Genomic DNA, 8,240 nt, shown 5'->3' with positions numbered 1-8,240 from the left:
CATGACACGAAATTCAGCTGACTGTTGGAATCCAAGCTCAGCCATTCCCTGCACATGACTCAGCCATCGTCTGTCTCCATAGTGCATCTTGTCACGTTGAACCCATTAATTCACCACTTAACAAAAATTTGCTCCCTTCCTCTTTTCAAGTTAGTTGGCTGATTTTCTTCAGTTTCCCAACAGCAATGAGAAATAGATTTTTAGTCTGTGAAGGTCCCCTTTCTTACTTTACCTTCGGTTTTCCGTAGACTTGAAGCTTGAGAGAACAGAATTAAAATTTCAAACCATTGTTCTGTTTAGCTATTTGTCTTGAATGGTTTTGATATATGCTTGTTTAGGGAATACTGAATTTCTGACTTTTTAACAACAACAAAATGCATCAAAAGATGTTATTAAATTGTTCCACCTTTACCGAGAAGTAAAATATAATTATTAGAGATAAAATAGCATATATACATGCTAGCTGGGGAGAGGGCAAGAGTGCGAGAGATGGGGGAGAGTAAGAGGAAAGCTGGAGATGGGGGTTCTTTATCTGATACCTTATTTTCTTCAGATCTTTTAAAAAGCATTAAAAATATTTCTACTGACAACCAACCACAATTTTAAAGCATAAAATATAGACAGTACAATATATCACTGCTGTATATATTAAAATAATGTACTAATAAAAAAGTTTTTCTCTGTATATGCTTCAAGACTTATGTATTTTCTTATTTTTAAGATTTTATTTATTTATTTGAGAGAGAGACAGAGAAATAGAAAGAGCATGGGGGGCGGGGAAGGACAGAGGGAGAGGGACAAGCAGACTCCCCGCTGAGCTGGGAGCCCAACCAACACCCCGAGATCATGACCTGAGCCAAAGTCAGGTGTTTAACTGACTGAGCCACCCAGATGCCCTAAGACTTACCTATTTTAGTATAATTACTTCCTAGTTTTCTCTTCCTCCAGGGAGAATTTTTGACTATCACTTTTTTTAAAAAGACTTATTTATTTATTTGAGAAAGAGAGTGAAAAAGAGAGGGAGCAGGTGCATGGGGGGCAGGGCAAAGGGAAAGAAGCCAACTCCCTGCTGAGTGGGGAGCCCAATGCAGGGCTCAATCCCACAACCCCAAGATCGTGCCCTGAGCTGAAACCAAGAGTTGGACACCTAACTGACTTAGCCACCCAGGCACCCCTGACTATCATTTTTTCGTGTCCTGTTAACTGAAGTTAAAATACAGTCCGTGTTTTTCTTTTTCCTGGAAGTATTGTCATTGAACTTTCCCCAAATTTAACACCATAAACCTGAACCAAGCAAATTTGGCATCATGTTTAAACCTAAGAATGGGGGCTCCTGGGTAGCTGAGTCGTTAATCTCTTAAACTCTTAGCTCAGGTCTTGGTCTCAGGGTTGTGAGTTCAAGCCCTGGGTTGGGCTCCATCCTGGGCATGCAGCCTACTTTAAATAAATAAATAAACAAACCAATAAATAAATAAGTAAAACCTAAGAATGATTGTTAACCAAGGTAAATATACTCAAAAAGCGCAAAATGCAAAAGTAATGTGAATTAAAATACTCAAAGCCCTGGAGAGTCGATTCCATTAATTTCATTTCTTAGAAGTGAATTCTCTGTGTTATGGACTGATTGAACAGATCCTTTGTTCCTTCTCACTTCAAATATAGTTGCACTTCTGCCACAGCACTGCTCGTTTTCTTCTTCCCATAAGTATCTGGGAGAAATGAAAAAAAAAAGAACCAATATTTTAGCTCTTGAACTTTCAAGAGGACGGTACTTTATACAGTATATAGTGAACACGGCGGCCTGCCAGGAATATCGACTGCTGACTCACAACTTCCAAACCAGAACTCTCTGGAAATTGCTGTCGGCTGATAAGAGCCACTCTTCCAGAAGGTCATGCTCCCTTCCTGGGATAGTTCTCAACCAATAATAGGTCAATGCAAAGTTATAAAAGCTGGCCTCTTGTCTCAAGGTGGGACAACTCTGAAGGGACTTCCAGCTCCAGAACTTCTTGTGGGATCAGCTGAGGCCTCTGTTGTGGCTGCACCGAAGATCAACTTCCCCCACTGCCCTCGCTCCCCGACTGCGTGCTCCCTGAGGGTAGTCCTCAGTAAGCCTTTGTCCACAAATTGCCATCTAAACTTTGCTTCCGGGGAAACACTGGAAACCGTATGGGATTATTCTCCCCCCCACCCCAATGCAGACATGAACAGATTTATACTGATATGTCTGTGTTCTTTTTCTCATCATTTCCCTTTAATTTGCTAGTGTTTGTTGTTGTTCCTTTTAACTTCCTGTAGCAGCATGTTGCGGAACTACCCTAGGACACAGGATCTTAACAGTAGCAGTAAAATGAAAGCTAGATTGTTCCTTGCCGATTTTATAGCTATCCAAAACAATATTCTTGACTTTGTGAGTTACGGGAGAAGATGGAGTCCGTGAAATTAAGTAAGGCTGATGCATCGTCATGAGGATCAAACTCATGACCTTGGCATTATTTTGCCATGTTCTACGCAACTGAGCTAATGAGCTCACACAGAAAATTTAGAAGTGCGATTTTAAGACTGCTTCTGTGGATGCCTGGGTGGCTCAGTCAGTTAGGTGTCCACCTTCGGCTCAGGTCATGATCTTGGGGTCCTGGGTTCCTGCTCGCCTGCTTCTGCCTCTGCCACTCACCCTGTTTATGCTCTCTCTGTCAAATAAGTAAATAAAATCTTAAAAAAAAAAGAAAGACTGCTTCTGGCAATCTTGCTACCCCTGTTGGTGACAATCATCAAGATTAATGCAAAAACTGTATTTTCGAGAGCTTTTCTCCAATAGATGCTGGTTGAAGAAGGCAGGTTGATCATATGGATTTGTTGCCTCTCCTGCCTAAGACTCCACCTAAAATTAAAAGAACCGGGGAAACAACAGCAGATAAAAAAAACTTTAACAAGTTTTTGAAAAACTGAAATCAGATAAAGTAGTGGTAATTGATTCTGCAGAACAGAAACTGAATAGCCCAGGGGTAAAAAAATTCTGTGGCCCTCCTGTGAAATAACTGGTTCCTACCTAATCATCCTAAACTCAGTAAACAGAACAAAGGGACCCAGATTCACTTGGGTGGCTCAGTTGGTTAAGCATCTGTCTTCGGCTTAGGTCATGATCTCAGGGTCCTGGAATCGAGTCTCACATCAGGCTCCTTGCTCAGTGGGGAGTCTGCCCCTCCCTCCCCCACTCATGGTCTCTCTCTGTCTCTCTCTCAAAAATAAATAAATGAAATCTTAAAAAAAAAAAAAAGACAGAGACAATGGAGGGAAAAGAAAACTCTTCTTAAAACTCCAAAACTCAGAGAAAAAATTATACGACATTCATTTAAAATACAAAAAACAGAAACAGAGAACACAAATGATATCCTAGAAATTAAAAATATAATAGCCACAATGGTAATGTAATTAGAAGGGTTGGAAAAGAAAGTTAATGAAATCTCCCAGCAAGCAGAGAAAGATAGAAAAGAGAAAATAAAAGAGATGAAAGGATCCTTGCAGAAAGACCAAAATGCAAATTGTAGAAATCCTGCAAAAGGAGAGAGTAGGGGCACCTGGGTGACTCAGTCAGTTAAGCGTCTGACCCTTGATTTCGGGTCAGGTCATGATCTCTGGATTGTGAGATGAAGCCCCAGGCTTGGCTCTGTGCTCAGTGCAGAGTCTGCTCATCCCTCTCCCTCCCCCTCCTTTCCCCCTTCCACCCCCCTCCCCACTCCTCTCTCTCTCTGTCTCAAATAAATAAAATTTTTTTTTTTATAAAAGAACAGAGTAAATACAGATGAGCAAACTCTCACAGGAATAATCCTAGAAAATTCTCCAGACCCAAATGACAGGAGTCCACAAGTGGAAAAAGCCCAGGTACTCTGAGCAATGAAAAAAATTTTATACAAAGCTTTGTCACTGTGCAAGAGATAAAGAGATGATTCTAAAAGCCTCCAGGGAAGAAAAGATGGGTCCTAGACAAACAAACAAGAGAGAGAATGACACCATAGTTCTGTTATCAGTACTGAATGGTAGAAGACAATGAAGCAATGCTTTCAGAATTCTGAGGGAAATGCCTGTCCAACCAGAAGATGATTAAAGAAAAAGGTAATTGTTTCTGAAGCGATCACTGGGAGGTAGTCTGAGGGGGTGGGACAAGGAACCGCAGTTTGTGTTTCTAACTTATTTGGTGCTATTTGATTGATTGATTGATTGATTGATTGATTTTCATGTATTCAAGTTTCCAGAAAATTTATTTCTTGTCCATCCGTCACTAGATTTTTCTAAGCATGGACTCCAACAGAAAGGGGTTGGGGATGAGATGGAGGAAGGCCTGGAATCCAGGAAACCAAGCACTGCAACCCTGAAGGAGCAGACCTATGGAACAATCAATATGGCCTGACACAAGACAGACACTTCCCTATAGGAGTTTCTAGGAAAATGAGAGACCTAGCTGATTCCCTGTTATATACGACCATTTGGGGGAAATGATGATAGATGCATTGGGCATCTATTTGAGCCGTTGTAACAATTTTAAAGTCCTATTCTTTTTCTTTTTCTTTTATTTTAAAAGTACTCGAGAAGTGGGGCACCAGGGTGGCGCAGTCTGTTAAGCATCGGACTTTTGGTTTCAGCTGGGGTCTAGTCCTGCGGTCTTGGGATCAAGCCCCCCTTGGGCTCTGTGCTCAGAGTGCAGAGTGGGCTTAGGTTTCTTTCTCCCTCTCCCTCCGTCCCTGCCTGCTGTGCATGCTCTCTCTCTCTCTCTCACTGAAATAAACAAATAAATTTTGGAAAAAATGTTCTCAAGAAATGCAAAAAGAAGAAATATAATCATAGTAGTTTGGCGTACTGAAGTGAACAATATTTACATGGGCATAATATAAACACAGATTAATTGAAATAAAAATTATGGTATAATTACATTGGAAGAGCAGGGAATAGGTGGAGGGGTTGTAAAAGGATTTAATCCACTTTCTAGTAAATGTCACGAAGTCAGGGATTTGTCTGTTTTGTCAGCTCTGGCGTCGCCCAAACACAGAGCAGTGCCTGGCATGTAATAGGTACTCAACTAATAGGTATCCATTTGTTACCATCTACTGTGCCAGGAAGTCACCGCTGCTGTCTTAAAAGTGGTAAATCAAGAGGAAGCACTATAAGGCTATCATCTAGGAATATGGGAATATATATATACACAAAGAAACAGCTAAAACGATTGAAAAGAAAAAAAGTATTTTATTTTCTGAGGCAATCACTGGGAGGTAGTCTGAAGGGGTGAGACAAGAAGCTGTTTGTCTTTATAACTTATTTGGTGCTACTTGATTTTTTAAAAATTATGCATATGTAATAAATACTTTGGCTAAATTTTTTAATGAAGCAAAATAGATATGAGTTTAAAACAATTCTCTCAAATAAAATATTTTTTTAAAAGAAAGTACGGAGCTATAGAGCTGGACACAAAATGGACCCAGGTCCTTTATCCAAAAAAAAAAAAAAAGCCAAACAAAATCCCACTTGCTTTTTCGCCACCTTGACAGAAGTTTTGTTGGAAAAGGTAAGGGTGACTGAGCCAATAAAACTCAAGTCTTAATGCACTGCACTTGAATGGCATGAGCTTGTAATGAATTTAGAGAATGTATTAGCGGTGATTTATTTAGCATGGCTTCTGATTTAACTTGGCATTATGACAGTGGGCAAGGTTAAATTATGCCTTACTATGTAATTATGGATATTTTAAGTTATTGTACTGCTAAGCAAATGACATATTTATTCATTTGGTCGTGTTAAGAATTCTAGGCTACTTTTAATTGGAGCAAATGCAAGGTAGAATGAGTCGATTCTTTTGCCTTAGCTTTGGTGCTAAAACTTCAACAATTCATTTTCTTTTTCTTTTTTTTAAGTAGGTTCAACTCAGGGCTGGAACTCAAGACCTAAGGCTGGGGGACACTTGGGTGGCTCAGTCAGTTGGGCATCTGCCTTCAGCTCAGGTCATGATCCCAGGGTCCTGGGACTGAGTTCCACATCGGGACCCTCACTCAGCAGGGAGCCTACTCCTCCCTCTGCCTGCTGCTCCCCTTGCTCCTGCTCTCTCTTGCTCTCTCTCTAGCAAATAAATAAATAAAACCTTAAAAAAAAAAAAACCTGAGCTGAGACCAAGAGTCAGACATTCAATCTACTCAACCCAGGTGCCCCAAAACTTCAACAATTCTTATTGGTTTTTCCATGCTCCCACCAAATTGGATGTTTGCCATTTTCCTTCCCCTCTAACATCAGTAACATGTGTCTTTTGAGTTGACCTCCAATAGGTCTTTTGGCTACAGTTTATAAAACAAAGCAGAGGCTTTTAAATCAGGTAATGACAATTGTTAATCCTGTTGCTTACTAGCTATAAGTCAGTTACTTAATTTCTCCAGGCCTCAGTTTCCACTACTTTTTTTAAAAGATTTATTTATTTATTTACTTATTTATTTGAGAGAGAGAGAGAGGGAGCACATGAACAGGAGAAGCAGAGTGGGAGAGGGGCAGTGGGAGACGAAAGAATCTCAAGCAGACTCCCTGCTGAGCACAGAGCCTGAGGCAGGTCTCGATCCCACAACCCTGAGATCATGACCTGAGCGGAAACCAAGAGTCAGATGCCTAACTGACTGAGCCACTCAGGCACCCCCTTTTCCACAGTTTAAAAGCAGGGATACTAATCTTACCATATGGTACTGTTGATAAATAAGAGGTCAGTGTGCAGGATAAATGCTTAGTGAAGTGTCTGGCACTTGACTTAATAAAGGGCAGGTAGTATTGTTACTTAGAGTTTAGAGATTCTGTTGTTTGATTTTGTGAGACAGTTTTCTCATCTTCCCATAACTTTGCCTTATGGCATGTATGTGTACAATTATTTTAGAAACGTAATTAAAATGAATTAAAATTTGGCTTTCAGGATTCCATGAAGCTGTTTCTCTCTCTCTCTCTCTATTCCGTGAGGATCTTGAGAGGATAGTGTTATTGCTGTTGCACTGGGACTTCCTGCAAAGTGTGCACTTCATGGCCGTAATATTTAAGAAGAGCCAAGGTGATTATTGTTAGAATTGAGTGATGGGTACATGTGGTCCTTATTATATCATTCTATCTCCTTTTGAATATATTTGAAAATTTCTGTACTAAAAATCTAGAATAAAGGTGAGCTTTCAATGAAGGAAAAGGTATAAAATCAGTCTCCCTGAGCAAAGCATTTGTTGGTATATATCCTCGATTGTTTGGTGAGTCAGCTTATTAAAGAAAGAATCCATTTTCTCGTGAACACTTTCCACTATAGATTCTATTTTTGTTTTCGTTCTTATTCTAAAGAGTAGCCTACGTGACAATAACGAACATTGAATCTCTCTTTAGGTCCTGGGAAGCTACGCCTGAAGGAGACCCACTCCAGGGAAATCTAGGTAGGAAGCAAAGTGTTGATGCGTCAGCCCGTGGCACACTTTCTCTGCGTTGATACTAAATCAAAGTTCCAGTTAATGACAAGAACTGCTTTGTTGCTGAAGCACTTGTCTTGGGAGTGACAACAAGATTGAGGGTGTAGCTATTAATAGACTATACTTCCTTCTTTTTTCTGGTAGTGTTTGTTGCAAAAGTCCAAGTGTTGCTTATAGAAACCTAGATAAGTCATTATTTGGATAATTATTCTCTTAGTGAAACTCCATTGGTGGTTTTAGTTAAATAAAAAATAGTGCTGCCTTTCCCGCTGTAAGCTATTTGACTGGGCTGTTTGTACATTAAGTTGCCCCAAGCCTACAAAGACTTCCCTACAAAGGCTGTGTTTTGCTGGTTCTTCAGGTGATTCATCTACTATATACACATAAAAATTATAGTTCAGAAGGTTGTTGTAAGAATTAATTAATGTTTGTTGTGCCCCTTATGATCCTCAGATGAAAGGCACGAAGGAAATGTAGTGTGCCTACATACGGTAATAACATCAGTACACATTGTAAAGAATGTTGGGATCTTTCTGAATGAAAGGTGGAGTATGAACTTCAAGTTATTTTTATTAGTGTTTGCAGAAGATTCTAACACTATTTGGAGGAATATAATGAAATTCAAGAGATTTTTGGGTGAACACATAACTGACAAAAGAAGGTAGTAGCCAATAATTCTGTTGTAGACTAAGGAAATGAAGTGTTTTCTTCTGGATATGTACATATCAGAAAGGAAGGAAGGAAGGAAGGAAGGAAGGAAGGAAGGAAGGAAGAAAG

Source organism: Ursus maritimus, unplaced genomic scaffold, assembly GCF_017311325.1.
Source record: "Ursus maritimus isolate PB19 unplaced genomic scaffold, ASM1731132v1 scaffold_2, whole genome shotgun sequence".
Lineage (NCBI taxonomy): Eukaryota > Metazoa > Chordata > Mammalia > Carnivora > Ursidae > Ursus > Ursus maritimus.
This window is presented reverse-complemented; position numbering follows the sequence as displayed.